The sequence below is a fragment of the Macaca nemestrina genome, chromosome 19 (assembly GCF_043159975.1).
Source record: "Macaca nemestrina isolate mMacNem1 chromosome 19, mMacNem.hap1, whole genome shotgun sequence".
NCBI classification, from domain to species: domain Eukaryota; kingdom Metazoa; phylum Chordata; class Mammalia; order Primates; family Cercopithecidae; genus Macaca; species Macaca nemestrina.
In genome coordinates this window covers 8445043-8465820 of record NC_092143.1, presented here as the reverse complement: position 1 = coordinate 8465820, position 20778 = coordinate 8445043, and the positions used below count along the sequence as shown (strand labels likewise).

The following is a 20778-nucleotide window of genomic DNA, read 5'->3' as shown; positions in this document are numbered from 1 at the left end:
CAATTCATCGATGTTCCAGTGTAGGCTACTCAGTGAAGTTTGATTAATTTTCGTAAAACACATGCCATTTCCTTGAATGCAAAGAAGTAAATGGGTTTCCCATGCAAGTAAACAGGAAGGCTAAGATTTTTATCTAAATAGTTTGAAGCCACTTTATACACTTTCAACCACTATGCAATCTGGGCTATTCCTGGTTATTTTACTACATGTGAAAGAAAGTGTTACATGTGCTATGATAGCATTGTCCAGGGGATAGTGGGGAAATAAAGGAGAGAGGCTTAGATATTTCCCAGTTGAATGTGTCTTCCTCTCTGTAGTTTATTTGGTTGACCTGGCAGAATAGACCTGTACTTCCTCTAGGGTTCAAAGGCAAATACATCATGTATCACATCCTATTATGTTCAGCTACATATGACTGAATCCCTGGTAAAATTATGGATTCTATGAAGACCGTGTTCTGTTGACTGTATTGCTTTATCCCTTGGATTTTTCACAGTTCCTGAGCCGGAATATACAAAATATACTGAAAGATTAAACCACAGGAAGAGCAACAAGCAATGCAGACATCTTCAAATGCAGCTCACCCTTTGGTCATATCCAATTGTAATTGCTCAGATTTATCATATGCATTGTTTAGCCTTTCTAGAATTTCCCTATTAACGTATTTTCTTATTATTACATCTAAGTGAAAAATTACAGCCATCCACTTACATTATAATTCTGTCTAGCCTCTGAAATTATTATAGTTTTTACTTAAATCTCTTCTCCCTTTCTGAATGTGTAGTGAAGCATTGGTTCTTCAGATTATGGTAATGCAAAATAAAAGTTAGATTTGTATGATTTAATAAATTGTATCATATTTTTACTTAGAGCATTAGGTATATTTGGTCATTTAAAAATGCATTAGCTAATCAGAATCTATTGCCTTGTTAAAAATCTATGTTTCAACTTCATTTTCTTTGCTATAAATTGTTTAAGTTTTCCATTGGGCATGATTATTGTTGATTTTGATTCTGCACAACTCTAAATTACTAAGAATATGGTAGTTTCATATTGCCTATACATTTGATGCAAGTTAAGTTTAAAGTGTTATTTAACACTTCAACACTACAAATGTAGTGATTCTTTGTAGATAAGGCTAGATTCAAATGCTCATCTTAAGCCAAATTTATTCTGCAGTCCAATTTAATATTTTAAATTACTCCTTTTGAGTTTGACCATGTGACATTTATCAAGACAGTTGCTCATTTGTGTTCTGTGGAAAAATATTATTTTAAATAATTCTTGTACATAGTCCTGCTTCCAAAGTACAATAGATTCTCTTAAAATGTGGTTATCATTTGGAGCTGGCGTATGTAATCTTTTTCTCCTTTCTCATCACACCTCACCTCGATTTATAAAATCAGAAGAAAACATGCTTATTATCATTCAGTATACTTCATATAACTTCCATCTTCTATATAGGCATAGTGTTAAACCAACATGAGATTTGAGAAAAGGCATAATTGGCCTTCATTCTATTCATTTCATTTTTATATGGTTGTGATTAAGTTGTCTCTTTGTGGACACAATGGACGCTTAGGAGTCATGCACTGTTCTGACACAGCATAGGCACTGCTTATCCTAATCAGTCAGGAAACAAGACAGGAAATGGAAACCAATCTAGTTATTTTAATTGGTAAAATATTTAATATGGGAATTCAAGACCTTACAAAATCAATGTAATAGCTCGACGGCTGACTTGCCCTCTAGGTCAACCACTGGAGCAATACTGGTCCATGTTGGAAACTTTTTGCTGCTACAGTAGAAAGCTGGAGAATGGGCACAAGAAACAGCAATCCAGGGATTATGAATTCATATCAGGAGTTGAGCATACCCACCAATGTCTTTGAACACCTGAAGCTGGAAAACGTTCTGTAGAATTTGCTTCATGAAACCGTAATGATGTAAGGACGGTGGCAACAAGGGTTGCAGAATAACTGCGTAGCTCCTGCCAGCTGAAACACAGGCAAAAGCCCTCGAAGCCAAAACTGTTACTCATCTAGAACCCTAAATGAAAGAGAATCTGCTACGTGTTCAGTGTAATTTCAATACTGTGGAAGATGGAAAAAAAAATGTTTTGGAACATCAAGAAGTCAATCACAATATTTTTTGCTCTTTCACAGAAAAAATGCGGCGAGCTTTTACAGTTTGCCTTAATTTATTTCAATTGATTCTTTTGAATCTAACTGAATCAGGCTTTTTCTCAGCACTCCTTTTAAATTGGTATCATGGTATTTAATAATGAGCAGGTACACAGTTCTTAGTCTTCATCTGACTGGACTTCTCAGCAGGACTGAATAATGTTGCTTTCCCTTCTTATGGATGAAAGCAGAAAACCAACTTCTTTTGTATTATTAACTTGACTTCAGTAAAACTGCACTCTCAAGGTTTTCCTTTTATTTTATAGTTATTCTTTCCCAGTCTTGTTCATCAATGACTCCTCCAGTATTTGCCTCCTAGATGCTGAAATTCTTCAAGGTACAGAGTACTTTGACTTCTCTTTTGTAACTCCACATATTCCCCGAGTGAATATCTTGTCTCATGATTTTGAATACTATCCTTTCCAAATTTAAACCTCCACACTCTTCTTCTGTACAGCGTCTTCATTTGGATGTTTAATAATCATCCCAGGCTTAACATTTGCCCAGTCAACTCTTTAAAAAAAAAAAATCTTAGATTCAGCAAGTACATATGCTTTTTTTGTCTCAAGGGTATTATATGTGTGAAAGGAAAATAAATATTGGGACCCTGAACTCACTCAGCTGTTGGAAAAAGTCAAGCTGGGAACTGGGTCACACAAACCTGCCTCCCATTTGATTCCTACATAAGATGACTACAAAGATAAAAAACAAACAAACAAACAAACAAAAATACACATCTCCCTTACAACTTGCTGACAAGGAACTTCCTTGTGGTTCCAGATCTTTACCCTAAAATAGTTGTGTTGAATTTCACCCTGGCAATGTAAACTGATAGAGTATCTTCATAGGTACAGGACAAAGGACAGAACTTAAAGTTACCTCTCTGCTCACCTGAGACAAATGCATATCTGATTGCTTCCTCTGCCCTATTGTCTACATTATGTTATGTAAAAATGCAGATTCCCTGAGCCAGGGGAAGGCATAAGCGACCATTCCTCTACATGCCTTCACATGCAAATTGTGTAGTCAGTGAAAGGGTGATCAAAGACTCAAAAGATGTAACTGTTTGCCTCTTATCTACCACACCTTTTAATTTTTTCGCCTCTTTCCTCAATGTTTGCCCTTTTCTGTTTATATATAAATAATTTTTTTTTTTTTTTGAGATGGAGTCTCACTCTATGGTCCAGGCTGGAGTGCAGTGGCACAATATCGACTAACTGCAACCTCTGCTTCCCGGGTTCAAGCAATTTCCAGCTAATTTTTATATTTTTTTGTAGAGACGGGGTTTCACCATGTTTGCCAGGCTGGTCTCGATCTCCTGACCTCAAGTGATCCATTTGTCTCAGCTTCCCTAAATGCTAGGATTATAGGTGTGAGCCACTGCCCCAGCCTTGCCCTTTCCTGTTTAAATATTGAAGCCCTCAAAGTCATCTTTGGAGAAAAGCATAGATTTGTCTCCCTGTGCTCATCCTTAACTTTGCCAAATAAACCTCATAAAATGATGGAGACTTGCCTCAGTCATTTTTAAGGATTTAGACATATATAATGGTGAAGATTGGGATTCAAATGTACCCATGACCCAAATATTGAACATTGTACCCAATAGATGATTTTTGAACCCTAATTACCCCACCCTCCCCCATTTTGTAGTTTCCAGTGTCTATTATCTCCATCTTTGTGTTTGTGGGTATCCATTGTTTAGCTCCACCTATAAGTGAGAATATGCAATATTTGATTCTCTGCCTCTGAGTTAGTTCTCTTAGGACAATGACCTATAGCTCCATCCGTATTGCTGCAAAGGACATAATTTCATTTTTTAATTTTACATAGTATTCCATGGTGTATATATACAACATATTTTCTTTATCCAGTCAATCATTGGTGGACACTGGTTAGTTCATGACTTTGCTATTGTGGACAGTGCTATGATAAACACGCAAGCGCAGGTGTCTATTAACGCTAGATCAAAATGGAACTCCCAGAACTGCTCTTGCACCCACTCTCAGCCCTTTACAAAATTCTGTAAGCACTGTTTTTAAAATACATCCTAAACCAAACATCTTCTCACTACCTGCAACATCACTTCCCCAATCCACCTTACCGTCTTCTTGTGTCGGCATCTCAGGAAGAGTTGGTCCGTCACAGCTTCATACACAGAATAACACTTCCTCCAAATAAATTGTGTCCTGTTTGCTGGGTGGGATTCTCTCATCATGGTCCTATGTCCATTCAGTAAGTATCTAGAACCAGTGTAAGCAGATTGTGCGCCAGGTAACTGGAAGGGGGAGCAGGTACGGAGACAGTTTTCCCCACGGTGTCTTCTACTTGACTCCTTGATTGTCTACCCTCTACTTAGCTGTTTCCTCTTTCTACCATGCCAATTTTATCGTGTTTCCAAAGTCCCAAATTATCTCCAAAAGATTAAAATTCATACTGTCATTATAATAGCCATTTATTTGAACCTTTGTTTTGATTAACATGCAAGCACACATACTAGATGACACAAGACACACAAGTTACAGTAATGAGAAAAAGGGTGAAAAAAATGCAGATCAATACTTTGGTATTGACCTAAGTCATCAATTATTTCTGGATTTCCAAAAGCCTCTTACCTGCCATTATTGTGTCTACTCTTGGTTCTATTCAATACAATTTCACACAGTGAGCTCTTTACGGGTTTATTAAAAGTACTCATTTCATACCACTCTTTCTTTAAACTCTTCTTTAAAACTTTAAACTTTTCTCATGACTTATTTGGCCAGAGTCAAATTATATTTTTTTAACTCAAGATGCCTCATTATCTAATCACATCTCTACTAGTCTGACTTTGTCTCTTGCCATTTTGCTCATCTCTCTATGACTTCTTCATCCTTTAAAGTCAAACACATCCCTATTGATAATCTTTGCACTTGTTCTTCCCTGTGCTTGGAAAATGTTTACTTTATGTGGGCACATGGCTTGTTCCTTCATTTTCTCAGGACTATATCCAAAGCCACCATTGAACAGAGGTACTCCCCATATACTCCCACTAAAATAAAAAGGAACATTAGTGTCTAATTAAAAATAACTCTATAGTTTTCTTCATAGCACTTACTATAATTTTATTTCTTTGAGCATTTTTAAGATTTATTATGCAAAGGTTCTTTGATTCCATAGTTGTATGAAACCAGATGATTTTATTACGATTTATGTGCCTCAGTTTCCCAATTTGTATAATGGAAGTTATAGTATTTCACCTTCATAGGGTTATTATAAAGATTACATGAATTTTAGTAAGTGTAAACAAAATCAGAACAATATCGGGCACATTGTAAATCCTCAGTAAATATTAGCTCACCTTGTTGCATATTTGTTTCTCTCCTTTATTCCTCACGAGAATCTAAGTTCCCTTCAGGTAAGAACTAACTGTGTTTTGCTCAGTGCTTGTTACATTAAATTTGGCAGGCATTTCGTCTATGAACTCAGAATAGCCAGGGGAAGAAATCCCCATTGTGAAGGGATACATTATCCTCAAACTGTTCACTCTTAACAGAAAGCAAAGAAGAGAATAAATTCACCACCAGGACTAGTTAAACTTCTCTCCATGTGGGCTCTGTCATTTATGTAAAATAATCATTATCTGCTTGTGTAAACGTGCAGAGCAATACTGGTGCTCTTTCACTTTCTAGTTCTAAATGTCAGTCTTCAGAGAGTGTTTTGGAGAAACTTGAGATCTGTGGAATCCGTCTAGCTTCTATAATTCTGGCCTAAAAGCTTGGTTCGCCTGGATTAGTGATGAGCCCCAAATTTAGAATCTTAAACACTGCCCACTTGTGGCACAGTGAGGTGAGGTCATGCAGATTAACAACAACAAAAGTAATTTTATAATTATAAACTTCCAATAATTGCTTGTGATTCAGCATAGAATAGAAGTGCTTGTAATTAAACCTACTATGTAATAAGTGCTCATGATTAAGGGCAGCCTGTTCAGTGTGATAGGCCCTTCAGAGCAGAAGGATGTCCAGTCCATGACCAGAGCTAAGAGGACTGAGCTGTGCTTTTCAGATTCAGGCTGGGAGAATAAATAGAAGACAGAAATAATTTATTGAAATGGTATAAAATATAAAGAATGATAAATTTATTTCCAGTATGGGCTAGATTCATATTTAAAAGAAATACATACAGTGTCTATTTTGTAAATGTAATCTCTCTCTGTTTCATCAATTTTAAATATAAAAGCCTCTGAGTCATAGCTCTTTCAATTTGTTTTATTTTTATTTTTATTTTTGAGACGGAGTCTTGCTCTGTCGCCCAGGCTGGAGTGCAGTGGCGCGATCTGGGCTCACTGCAAGCTCCGCCTCCCGGGTTCACACCATTCTCCTGCCTCAGCCTCCCCAGTAGCTGGGACTACAGGCGCCCACCACCTTGCCCGGCTAATTTTTTGTATTTTTAGTAGAAATGGGGTTTCACCATGTTAGCCAGGATGGTCTCGATCTCCTGACCTCTTGATCTGCCCCTCTGGGCCTCCCAAAGTGCGGGGATTACAGGCGTGATCAAGTTTCAATGGTTCTATAGAGAAGGTGCAATGCAACAATGTTCTATCCTGCATAATCCGTAAGTTAAAATGAGAACATTATATTGCCATATTTTTTACAGTAGCAAACAAAAATGAGTAGACAATCTTAATCTCCCATTTTAAGATGCAAACCTTTACATGTAATCCTGTCAATTGGAATACTGTTATTTGAGATTTGTTAAGGAAAGCATTTTGATGTAAGATACATTTATTTTGAATAAATATTATTCATCTGTCCTATGTCATGATCAATTCATGAGGTAATGTATTTGAAGAGCCTATATATTATTTTGTTTTCTGAGTTAAATTTCTTTTATGTCACCAGATTATGTTTATTCCCCCAAAAAAACACGATTGTTTCTATTTATATTAGTAATTCTCTAATTTCTATATATGAACTTACCTTACACTCAGTTTTCTCATCTATAAGATGAAGACAGTAATATTGACTTTGATATATTAATATATTATTTGACTACTTTGATGAAAATTAATTTTAAGCATCCATAATATTGGTTTTCATGAAGAAAATTTCTCAACATTTCAGTTGTACAATAAAATTTTTTGTAAAAATTTTGGAGGATACTTAATACCTGTGGCATAGTAAATACATTTTCAAAACAGTACATGTGTATAATTTATGCTAAGCTTTATGCTGAATTCTGGAAACAAAATGAAAAATATGACAAGACTCCTGCTCTCAAAGGGTCTCACTTCTAGTTTAGGGAGAAAGAAATTTGGCAGTAAGTATACCAGGTGGCAAGTATTGTATCTGATGAAGGTGAAGGATGCGTGGAGAGCCTAGCACATGGTGCTCTAGTTGAGAAAAGCTAAATGTTTCATTATGACATAATAATGACATCAGCAGATACATGGTGGTCATATTCTCATTCTGCCAAACCCTTGACTCTTTTGTTGTTGTGTTTTTGAGGCAAAGTCTTGCTCTGTCACCCAGGCTAGGGTACACAGTGTCTTAATCACAGCTCACTGCAGCCTAAAGTTCCTAGGCTCAAGCAATCCTCCCACCTCAGCCTTCTGAGCAGCCAGGATCACAGGCTCATGCCACCATACCCAGATAATTTATTATCACTATTATTTGTAGGGATGGGGTCACTCCCTGTGTTGCCTAGGTTGACCTTGAACTCCTGGACTCAGGCAATCCTCCCACCTCCACCTGCCAAAGTGCTGGTATTACAGCCATGAGCCACTGCACCCAGCCAAAGCCTCCACTTAAAAACAATGGTTGAATTTATACAATTCTTAGATTCATTTTAAAAGTCATATTTGAAAACAGAGAGCTATTTTTACCTTAAACTAAAGCCTGTTGGACCAACATAACACAGGTTTTGCTGGATATTACATGTAGTATTTTCATTTTCTTACATTTGTCCCTCACCAGGCTAGTAGACAGGGGCATAGAATACAAAGGATTTCTAATATGGTAGAATCTCTTAGGAAGTATTGTACTGGTACTCAGCACAATCATTAGCCCTTTCATGCATTATTTAATTTCCTTTCAAAGAAAAGGTGTTCCTTTTTTTATGCCCTCCTCCATCCACTACAGGTAAAAGTTTTACAACGTCCTCATAATGTTTATTTAGCCTGTAGAAGATCTGAAGCAGGTTGACAACACACATTATTTGAATTATGATGAGGAAGAAATTAGTGAGCCAAGTTCTTCTGGTATCCATATTGAGAACTGATCAAGTGTACTCCTTTTCACACCCCATTGAATAAAATCAGTGGATTTTTTTTGCACTTACCTGTTATTCTAAGTCTAAAAATACATCATTTAGGAAAGAGAACCTGTAGTAATTTGTGTTCTAAATGATGGCAACTAAATTAAAACACTTTATGCTGACTTCAACCATTTCTGTTTTAATAAGAGACTATCATGAAAATGGAGAATTGTGTTGATGATTATGAGTAAGGAATGATCAAATATTTGAGACTACATTATATTTACCTGTGTTTATATCACTCACCCATTTTTGGGCTTTGAATTACTCTGTAACAAACATTGTTACCTCAGAAAGCAAACACTTTGAAACATTGTTCATATAATAAAAATAATGTTATTGTTATATCATAATTAAACATCCTGTATTTTCTCAATTATAGCCCAATGTTTCTCCCTGTGTGAGACTCTTTCTACTTACCAACTAGTGTATTTACTGCCAACTTTCTTCCTCCCAAGTAGAAGTGAGATGCTTTGAGAGCAGGAGTCTTGCATATTTATCATTTTGTCTTCAGAATTCAACATAAAGTTTAGCATAAATTGAACATACAACACATGTTTCTTGGGCTTGGATTTTAAATTGAATCTAAAGGAAATATATCATAGAAGTTAAATTATGTGAAATTGACATTGTTGGTGTTGAACACACTGTTAATGTATTAGCCATATTTATATTTAACATTTCATAGCATCACACAACCATATCATCATAGAAGGAAGTTTTATTATAAATAAAATACAATTCAAACCAAAGCTTTATTACAGAGATAAAACAAAAGAAATTCCAACTCCCAAGAATAAGTTGCTTTCTGGGAGCTGATAAAGAACTTCTCACACTTTTGGATTGTTTTCTTCTTTTTTTCTGTCTAATGTATTAAAAGCCATACTCATTCCAATCTTACTTGTTTATGTAATTGGCAGATTTCATAGAAAAGTTGCCCAAGTCTCCATAAACTTTCCATTCTACCTTGCAAATGAAGACAATAGGATTTTGCAAAATGTCAAACCAAGAAAATGCAACAGAGCTAACGGTTCTTAAAGAACAATGTTACAGAATATCCAATTACTATTCTCAGAATTCTCTTCCCGGAATATGTCAATCAAAGTCCACATTTTGACTGCAGCAGCAATAAAAACCCATTGCGATGGCGATTTTCAAAAATGTCAGCAATCGTTTTTAAATACATATCAATATTTTATAATGCCCATTTTATAATCATCTAATAAAAAAGTAAGCAATATCAAAACATCTGTGATCTTTGTGTAGTACAAATTTAAAGTTAATAAAAATAAAAACTTTCAGCTGGACCATATCTAAGTTTTCATTTATAGGAAAAATAGTGTGGGAATAGAAGAGCCTGAGGGAAGCGACTGTCAGGTTTCCAGAAATCTATTTTTAATTAATCATCTGTATAAATTCACATAGAAAAATTACTTAAAAGAAAGAATGTTTAATTGAAATCTTTACTGTGACTCTATAATATCAAGTTGTCTGCAAATGAAATGTAGTGATCAAGTTATTAATTCGTTATTAAGATCTAACATGTAGATAGAAACAAATATTTTATTTGGTACAATTTTTAATACTTGGACTCACACTCTTATATTGTCTTTTTAATTGGATAGGGTGAAATTATATTATCAGAACTAACAACTTTCATCTGATAGGACAAGCATTTTTAAGGATTTTGATTACCAGGAGGGTTTGATCCATATCTTATATTTTTTCTTACATATTTGTGCTAGGTATAATATCAAATTTAACATATAGCGGTTGTTCAGGATGTGGTCAATGCACAGGATTAAAATTTTTAGAAAGGTAAATGTAATTATTTCCTGAGGCAAAGAACTCCAGACAGTTCTGACATATACTGGCTTATGATCAGGATTGAAATTTGTGTTCACTAAATGTGGTTTACAGTATAGTCCAGAATATTTTTACCTATGTATCTGAGATAGAAGTGTATATTTTCAGTTAATGTTTCTGAATCGTATTTTAGTGAAAGCACAGTTTTTTACTGTCTTGTACTAAAAGCATTATATAGAAGACTGCACTTCATGTCCACTTACAAAAATGAACACCACTGTTATTTATATATTTTTGTTTATGTAAAGCCCCAAAGATAAATGTTAAGGCTAATACATTTTAAGTTTGCCTGTTAACAACTGCATTAATAAATACATGTTTCTCGCTGATAAACAGGTCAAGGGAACCCCGCTTGTCATTTGGGATTTGAAACTTGTAGCTCTAAGCACCCCTCATTCGGTATATTACCACACCTCAGGCAAAATACGAAAACCAAGTTTTCAGTTCAGTTCACTGTATAAAGAACTCATGGGTAGCAGATTTATAAATGGGTCAAAAATAATGTTTAAACTTAAAACTACCTGTGTTGATAACAAACTCAAATGAAAAAAAGTACAACATGTAAGTACAACATATAATGACAACATAAATGCTATTTCCAAAACTATTTTCCAATAATCACTACAGTCTTAAAACCAAAACTTGTTATTTAAAAAACATATATTTTCCATATTGTTAATGCAAACATATCAAGTATATATGCATGAGTATTAAAATTAGTTACTTTTCTTCTGACATAAAACAAGATTCCTTTAAGTGTTAATAAAACAAAAAATTATTTACCTTTTCCTTGATTCCAAATCCTAAGCATAATATTTAATTATTAAGTTTATTCAGTAATCTCTGTGGCATTTTTAAGCCAAATATTACAATCAGTGTTTGATGGTAAATATATCTGAAATTTCAGAACATCCCTTACTAAAGAGAGCATATAAATTTAATATAAATCATAATAAAAGTACGTGATAATAAAATTATCTCCATACTATATAAAATATTTAAATAAATTAAGCAATAATACCTAGGGCAATATTTAGGGAAATATTTTTCTGAGGGATTTTGTTCATCATATATAATTAAAATAAGATTATTCATAATCCATTTTTATACTTTAATCAAATAAGTTTATTTCCTTATTAAATCAGTATTATATTTTAGTCAGCCACAGACAGAAATAAAGATTTAACCCTTCAATGTCGTTGTGGTAATGAAAGCCATTCTTACTGTAATTTCTAGGCAGATTTTATAGCCATGTAGAAAGTAAAGAAGAATTGCATATTCTTAAAGTATTTTAACCCAGAATTTATGCATATGGAGCATTTACATTTCGTAGACAGAATTTACTCCAAGAAAAGGTGACATGATTTTATTTAGTTTCCACAATGCTGTTGTAACTTACTGTAAGCCAATTAACATTAACTGAGAACTTAACACGTGACAGAAATGCGTCCAGTCCTTTCTTATACAAGCGGAATGATATTGTCTTCTGACCCTCTAACAGTCAGATGGAGAGATGTGAAAAAATCATTAAATATTTTGTTTAAACACTCATGATACAATTCTTATTCTAATGGAGTTTCATTTAACGTTAATAAAAAGCATAGTGTAAGAAACTGCTTCTTGAAAACAGGAAAGGCTTTGCACATTCATCTGTCATCTCACCCCAGAAAAGTTAATTTTACTTTCCCTACTTAAAATATTATCTGGCATCCTGATGATGAAGGAGCTGCAGAAATGTAGTTTCCCAGCCTCCATTCCTTGTAATTTGGGGGAAGAACTGGAAGAATTACAGAGGATGACAAGTGGTAATTCAGACACATTCCAACATGGAACACGTACTACACAAATACCCAAACCGTTTCATGGAAGCCTACGTTGTACCACTTAGTGGCTTCACTCAGTATTTGTTTAATCTACCCAATCCTGCTGAGTAGATATTATCCTGTTTGATGATAAAGCAGTTTAAGAGACTTAACTGAGTATACTGGACTCAATCTAGCTTTCAAATATAGTCTATTAAACACATGATATTTCTCCCTGTATATGGCCATTGTATATGATAACTTATATGGACTTGATGTATTCATCTCAATATTGAATTGCTGGCAATTCTCTCTCACATTTCCATTCCAGCATTTACACAAATCATAATATTTATGATTCCTTCACATCTTCAGAGGAGCAATTTTGTTATCACCCACTATGGTACTAATATTTGAATATTTCAAAAATATGAAATCTAAACATGTTTGTTTTAAATCAAGTTACTATTAATAAGGAACATTTGACTCAATTTTGTTAATGCTTATTAGTTTCTCAATTAACTTCCAATAGTTCACACACAGAAATTAAATTAGGAATTACTCTCTTAAATATAAAATATTTTATATAAATATATTTAAGAATCTGTTTTTAATTATTTGCCATTTTATACATGAGTATAGTAGAGATATTGTGCTTATGATAAATATGGAAGATTTAGAATAAATGAAGCTAAAACATTAAATGTACAATCATATAACAGAACCATTGTGCCTATTGTTAACTGGTCTTAAGAAGACTGAGCCAATTATTGTAATAAACATCAACATTCCAGTAATAAAATAAGCTTCTTGATATTACCTTTGCTTCCAATTTTATTTTAAATATAGGAATTCATGAAGATGCTATACAGGTGAGTTTCAATGAATTCTTCTCAATGCAAACAAAGGTAAAATATGACATTTGAAATTTATCCTGTCATGTTCCCAGCTGCTTACATAGTAGAGAATCTGTTCAGTCTCCATGGATCATTGTTGATGTCACAGGTGGCTGCAGAAGACTTAATTCACATTATAAATACTATTCCCTTCACAGAGAATTCAGTATTAGAGAAGGTCCTTTAGTAAAGTTTTCTGTTTAGTAATTTTTCTTTTATTTCTTTTTTCATTTATTTATTTATTTATTTATTTATTTATTTTTTTGACACAGAGTCTCACTTTGTTCCCGAGGCTGCAATGCATTGGTGCGATGTCAGCTCACTGCAACCTCTGCCCTGCTAGGTTCAAGTGATTCTCCTGCCTCAGCCTCCTGAAAACTGGGGCTACAGGCACGCACCACTATGCCTGGCCAATTTTTGTATTTTTAGTAGAAATGAGGTTTGGCCACATTGGCCAGGCTGGTCTCAAACTCCTGACCTCAGGCGATTCACCTGCTTCAGCCTCCCAAGTAAAACATTTTTTTAGGCCGGGCGTGGTGGCTCAAGCCTGTAATCCCAGCACTTTGGGAGGCTAAGACGGGCGGATCACGAGGTCAGGAGATCGAGACCATCCTGGCTAACACGGTGAAACCCCGTCTCTACTAAAAAATACAAAAAAAAAAAAAAAAAAAAAAAAAAAAAAAAAAAAAAACTAGCCGGGCGAGGTGGCGGGCGCCTGTAGTCCCAGCTACTCTGGAGGCTGAGGCAGAAGAATGGCGTAAACCCGGGAGGCGGAGCTTGCAGTGAGCTGAGATCCGGCCACTGCACTCCAAAAAAAACAAAAAACAAAAAAACATTTTTTAAATAAAAAAGTTGAATGGCCCTTGTATATGGCATTTGTTAAAATAAGTTTATTTATAGTGTTTTTTTTTTAATCATTCCCGTTGGTTTTAAATAATTAATCTTTGCCTTTTCATTTTCAAATAAAAGTGTGTACAATTGTGTTAGTCTGTTTTTGCATTGCTGTAAAGAAATACCTGAGACTGGGTAATTTATAAAGAAAAGAGGTTTCATTAGCTCATGGTTCTGTAGCCTGTACAGGATGCATGGTGGCAGCATTAGCTCAGCTTTTCAAAGAACTCAATTATACTTAGACTTGAAATTATATACCTACATTTCTAAAATTATACTTTTCTCAGGTTGGAACCACTCGTATTTTGTGTTTTAAGTTTACAGACGGGCATTTACAGTTTGCTAACTAAAGAGTAACTTGGACTAAATACTCAAAATGCTCAAAGTCTACATTATAAAGTGCCAACTCATTCAGATCTGGTTTCAAAAAAATTGCTTATTTTTTTCTTTCATGAAATACCCCATATGAATATGGATAACACACATACACAATGTATTTGTTTTTGTGCATATATGTAATTGTAACAATAATTTCTTTTTTTTTTTTTTTTTTTTTGAGAATGAGTCTAGCTCTGTCCCCAAGGCTGGAGTGCAGTGGCGTGATCTCGGCTCACTGCAAGCTCCACCTCCTAGGTTCAAGCCATTCTCCTGCCTCAGCCTCCCAAGTAGCTGGGACTACAGGCACCCACCATCATGCCTGGCTAATTTTTTGTTTTTGTATTTTTAGTCGAGGCAGGGTTTCACCGTGTTAGCCAGGATGGTCTCGATCTCCTGACCTCATGATCCGCCTGCCACGGCCTCCCAAAGTTCTGGGATTACAGGCATGAGCCACCGTGCCCGGCCAATTTCATCTTAAGCAGTTTATTTGCTGCTGTTTTAAGTGAGAACTTGGAACTGATGCAGGTAAGAAGGTCCTTGTCTTCGCCCAGGAAAGAATTCAAGGGCGGCCAACTGATGTGACAGAAAGCAACTTCTATTAAATCAGTACTGCTCCTGGAGGAGCAGGGCTAACCCACAGGCAGTGTGGCCACAGTCAGTCCTCTATGGGTTGTTGGCAGCTGTATTTCTATCTGCATTTAATTATATGCTCATTGAGAGGTGGATTATTCAGAACTATCTGGAAAAGGGGTGGGAATTTCCATAACCATACAAGGTAACTTCTGTGCAGTATAAGCCAAGTGGCCATGGCACCGTATCTTTATGTTAATGAGCAGTGAGGGCAAATTGAGGTTGCTTTTGTTACCACCTACTGGTTTGGCTTCTTCACTGCATCCCATTTCCACCAGATCCTGCTTCATTCATGGAGAAATAACCAGAAAACAAGTCTTGCTGACCTCCTCCCTTGGGATTATTTAAAATTAATCATTAAAATATTAATTAACCCCAAGTTTTAGTAACTACTTTTAATTTCTTGAGCATCTTATTTTAGAATAGAATGTTTCATGTGGAAGAATTTAGGAAATAACATGCTTTTCTATACTAAGTAAGCCTATATTTATTTGTGGCTCTCCAAGCATTGAGTAATCTGATTTTCAAAATGTTGAGCTCTTAAATCATGAAAATAGACAAGCAGATGTTTTAAATTGCAGTGTGTATTCAAAGTTGGGGTCATGCTTTGTACCCGTAGGTAGACTGAAGCAGCAACGGTTCAACAAAGTTTGTGCATTTCTAGCTGGCACTATCAGACACAGCTTTTTAAAAACAGGACTCAATAATTATTTTCTAACATAAGATAACTTGTTGCACCCAGCGAAAATCTGGCTTAGTCATTTTAAAAGGGCTATGAGTGTCTTTGACTGAATATCTATTTTTTCTCCACGTTAGACTTAGTTTTCCTAATAAGAATAGAAAAAATAATTCATTATTCAATAAATTACTCATTGAAGAAATTGTTAATGGCCATCTCCTAAGAACTATGCTAGAGGTCAGGTGTCTAAAAACAAATATGATCTATTATGTACCCTGAGGAATGTTAATATCTAGTTACAGTGAGTAGAGTCAATAGAATGATAAATGGGACAAATACAGCTATTTGCTGTTAGGTCAATTAATTTTCTTATTGTGTTAGATTATTTGAAAAAGAAAAGACATGATTTATCCCCTCCTGATAGCCAAGCTTCTTTGCTTGGTAACTTTTCAGCTCCTTCTATCAATAGTTGGAGTGTGTTTCTTCCCAACCTCAATTGTGGTCGTCCTGTAACTCATTTAACTGATAGTATGCAGAAGAAACGAATACTGAACCAGTTCTGAACGTAGGCCTTAATAATCACTCATATGCTTACAGAATGCAAGGTTTGGGTGACTTTCTAGCTGTCACAGCACATTTTAGTGGAAATAAAAAGTATAACAATTCTCTGGATTTTTGGTTGCTTCAAAGAGTAATGTAGAACTTGGTAAAAAGGAAATAATGAATTCAGGAATTTAAATTCAAAAGGAACATCCGGGTAAGACACTATGAAACTTTTTAAATATCCCCAAAATAAATATTACATCGTTTTGTCACAGAATCATTCTGAAAAACAAACCCCAGTCTAATTCTGTGGGTTGCTGAATTACATTCCAATTTAATGCACAGTATTGGAGAGTTTCTTATGTGAAGTTACGACACTGATCTGAAAACTGGGATCAGGTCATCTAAGCAGACTTCAGTGAAGCTAAGATCCTGAACACTCTACCACATCTCTTTGCCCTCAAAAATAGCCTTTCTTCCCCTGTTAAATATTCTGCCCTTCTTTCTTGACAAACCTGCAGTGATTTCTCTGGAGGTGTTTATTTTGCAGGTGGCTGCTGATTCTCCACAATATCACAATGAACTCTCGTTTATCAACCTATTACTCTCTGCAACTTCCTGGTGCAAAATGTAACTGATGAGAAGGGAGAAAACGCACCAAAACAATTAAAATTTGCCAATGTGAATTCATTGAGACCTGAAAATATGTAGGGAATTGGATCTTGCAGATGTTACATAAGGATGAAAGCGATATAATATCGGATCACATGTATGTATCAAGTGAGTTAGGATTTAATGTCTTAGCTTGAGAGGATGGAAGCTGCTTTACCATTGTCCTCAACTGGTTTACATAAATACGTACTCTAAGGTGTTCTACTTAGCAGGAAGTTGAGATAAGTATTCTTCCCTGGTAGAGGAAGATATTGAAAGTTTTAAGGATATTGAATATAGAAGAAAATTTATTACATAAGATCTGCTCACTCACCCACCATCTACTCTGGAAATGTCCAGGAGAGATTCTTTTCATCAAGACCTTGGGAAATATATTGAGGAAGACAATGCTGATGTCCTTAAAGTGATCTATGCAGATAATTCACTGTAAGGCTAGAGGTAACACTAAAATGCTGCCATAAAAACAGAGCTTTTGGAGTTTAATGTGGATATTGGCATGTGTAGTAGAGGTCAAGTGGCAGGATATATCTGATCTGCCAAAGACATGGTGATTGTAGTAACCATAATGGGAATGAATCCCAAGTCAATAATCAGAATGAGCTGACATGCATAAATCTTTAACATTGGCTAATTGAGCATGGTATTCAAGTTGTCATTTAAGCTGAGTTTTATATCATGAATTTGATGTAATCTGATCTACTAAGTAATAAAATTGGATGTGCAGAATAGCTCTTCATGCTCAAGTAAAATGTTATATACAATATTGGACTAAAGCAGTTTCTAAAGGTAGAAGTAATTTGCACATGAAAGTAGTTCAAAATCACAAGATTTGCATGTCAATCATATTGTCTTTTTTTATAATACACACGTACGTCTTGCCTCAGAGAAAGTTTTCAATCAATAGCTCATTAAATAAGAAAATATTTAGATCTGGATTTGAAATATTTCTCCATTATCATGTACCCCAAATTGGACATCTTCAACATTATAGTTCAGAGTACAGTGGCCCTGAATGATGGCGCTGAAGGGAAATCATCCCAATGGTCAGAACGTCTAGCAGTGGATCTGTTTTTATTTTGTTTGTTTGTTTATTTTCCTGCAAAACAAGATGTATAGAAAATAGATCTATATTGATTTTGGCCAGTGAAAAATTGTTTGGCTGGGTGGTCAGAGAGTTGGAAATAATACAGTTGAAAAATTGGTGATAAGAAGATTTGTTGAAGAAGTGTTATGTATTAACCTCTGAATGAATATAGAGGAAATATAGGTCTATGATTGTGAAAACGCTCATTCCATAGTAATTTCAGTTATTGTTAATAATTACATGGTAGACTAGTTTGGGGGATGTTATTAAGCCTACTTCCCTAACCAGCCCATTCTTGCCTTGTGAAAAATATGGCCATGTGGCATGATTAGAAGTTGTGCATGGGTTCAACAATGTGGATGTTCACTCACCAGAGGTGACCTGGCGTCAGCAATTACTGAGAGTCCCACGCACTACAAGCATGAAGGAACACTGAGATTCTACTATGTCACTACTCAGGAAAACCAGACAGTCACCATGGGAGCGCCCATTTCATTCCATTGTGATTGGAAACAATACTTTGCATAATTTAAACTTCTTAAGAATTAAGATTTCTATTGTGTCTCCATACATGGAGGGTTCTGTATATGTCTGAAGTCCAATTGATATATGTTTCTGGGCAAGTTTTCTATTTCTTTATTAACCTTCTGTCTGATCGCTTTATTCTTAATGGAAAGTAGGGTTTTTGAAGCCTTCAACTACTAGTTTAGAGCTATTATCTCTTAAATTCTGTCACTGTTTGCATCGTGAACTTACTGGTAGGTTCATTCATATTATAAATGAAATATAAATACACTTTAAAAATGTATTTAAATGTATTTTCACACACTTTAAAATTTAAATTTAAATTGTAAAAATACAATTTAAATGTGCATCCTTTTTTTTTTTTTTTTTTTTTTGAGACGGAGTCTCGCTCTGTCGTCCGGGCTGGAGTGCAGTGGCCGGATCTCAGCTCACTGCAAGCTCCGCCTCCCGGGTTTACGCCATTCTCCTGCCTCAGCCTCCCGAGTAGCTGGGACCACAGGCGCCGCCACCTCGCCCGGCTAGGTTTTTGTATTTTTTAGTAGAGACGGGGTTTCACCATGTTAGCCAGAATGGTCTCGATCTCCTGACCTCGTGATCCGCCCGTCTCGGCCGTGCATTCTCTTTTTATTACTACTTGCATGAAATATCTTTTCCCATCCTTTCACTTTCAACTTATATGTGTCCTCATATCTAGAGTTATTCACTTATAAATAGCATATAGTTGGTTCCTGGTTTGCTTTGTTGTAATACTCATTTTGCAAATCAATTTAAATTATTGGGAAGTTTAGTCCATTTTCATTTTAAGCAATTACTGATACGAAAGAACTTGCTTTCATATTTTTTGATTGTTTTTCTGTATAAAGAAGCAACATTTTTAAGATGTTCATTTTTTCCCACTTGGCCTATAGACTCCACTCCAGCAAGTAAAAATTCAGTAGGTTGGCCGGGCATGGTGGCTTTCACCTGTAATCCCAGCACTTTCAGAGACCGAGGCAGGCAGATCACCTGAGGTCAGGAGTTCAAGACCAACCTGACCAACATGGTGAAACCCTATCTCACTAAAAAGTACAAAATTTAGCCGGGCGTGGTGGCAGGTGCCTGTAATCCCAGCTACTCGGGAGGCTGAGGCAGGGGTAATTGTTTGAACCTGGGAGTCAAAGGCTGCAGTGAGCTGAAATGGTGCCACTGGACTCCAGCCTGGGCAATACAGCAAGACTCCATCTCAAAAAACAAACAAACAAACAGCAAGTTATGTTCTGAATATCAATGGACTGAGACTGTAACTTATAAGGAAATACATAAGATCCAGAGTGGCCAGCAATGTACTGAAGAAGAACAAATTCAGAAAGCTGATCGCTGACCAATTTCAAGAATCACCATAAACCTACAATAATCAGTACAGAATGGTATTGGTGAAAAAATAGGCAAATAGATTAACAAAGCAGATTATAGAGCCAAAAAACAGACTTATAAAAAAATATGGCCAACAGGTTTTTTTTTTTTCCTAAGAAGCAAAGATATTAAATTAAGAAAGTACAGTCTTTCTAACAAGTGATGCCAGAACATGTAGGCACATACACACACACACACACACACACACACACACACACAAGGTTCTAGACACTGACATTAGTATTTTCACAAAAATTAACTCAAAGTGGGTCACAGACATGAAAATGAAATGCCTAACTATATAATTTATAGAAAATAATCGAGGGGAAAATGTTTATAAATTTGAGATTGATCTTAGTTGCCATTCTGGGAATGGGCCTGACACCATGTTGTGGATGGTATTGTTGTAAAAGCTGTTTCAAAACATTCCTTGAGCTCACACAATTATGTTTCAACAGGCACTGCACTTGGAATAGGACAGAATTATTTTTTCAATAGAATAAAACACATTCTTATGTTCTTATTATTATCTTGGTGCAAAAGTAATTGCAGTTTTTGCAATTACTTTTAATGGCAAAAATCAAAATACTTTTGCACCAACCAAATATAACCTTCCTTACCAAGATACAACTTTTTTTGTACATATTGCATATAGAATTGTGTCCCTTATTTTTAGCAGTTTTAATTATATAGGTTAATTATATTTTTAACTCTTAATAGTTCTAATTTCCCATAAAAAAGCTAGGAAATAATCCATTATAATTATGTACCAAAACACTTTATGAATACATATTTTGTAATTTCTAAAAACATAGATTTTTACAGAACTTTTAAAATGTAGAATAGGACATATTTACTAACAAACTCAATTTTTTTTTTTTTGCTTTTCTGTAATAGTAATCCAAAATATATATGTTTAAACCTATGTTAGTAATTAAAATTT

At 35.2% G+C, this 20778-nt stretch overlaps 2 long non-coding RNA genes across 2 annotated transcripts in view; both read right to left on the bottom strand.

Annotated features, from left to right (window-relative positions):
* LOC105476931 (uncharacterized) overlaps window positions 1-20778 on the bottom strand; it is a 232206-nt gene that overhangs the window by 14088 nt on the left and 197340 nt on the right. The gene's annotated exons all lie outside the window — the stretch shown is intronic.
* LOC105476933 (uncharacterized) lies at window positions 1692-13070 on the bottom strand. The gene is made up of 4 exons (XR_984339.2): window positions 12966-13070; window positions 8898-9062; window positions 4285-4458; window positions 1692-2696 (listed from the first exon to the last, which is right to left on the bottom strand). It is a non-coding gene; the product is annotated as an uncharacterized lncRNA (long non-coding RNA).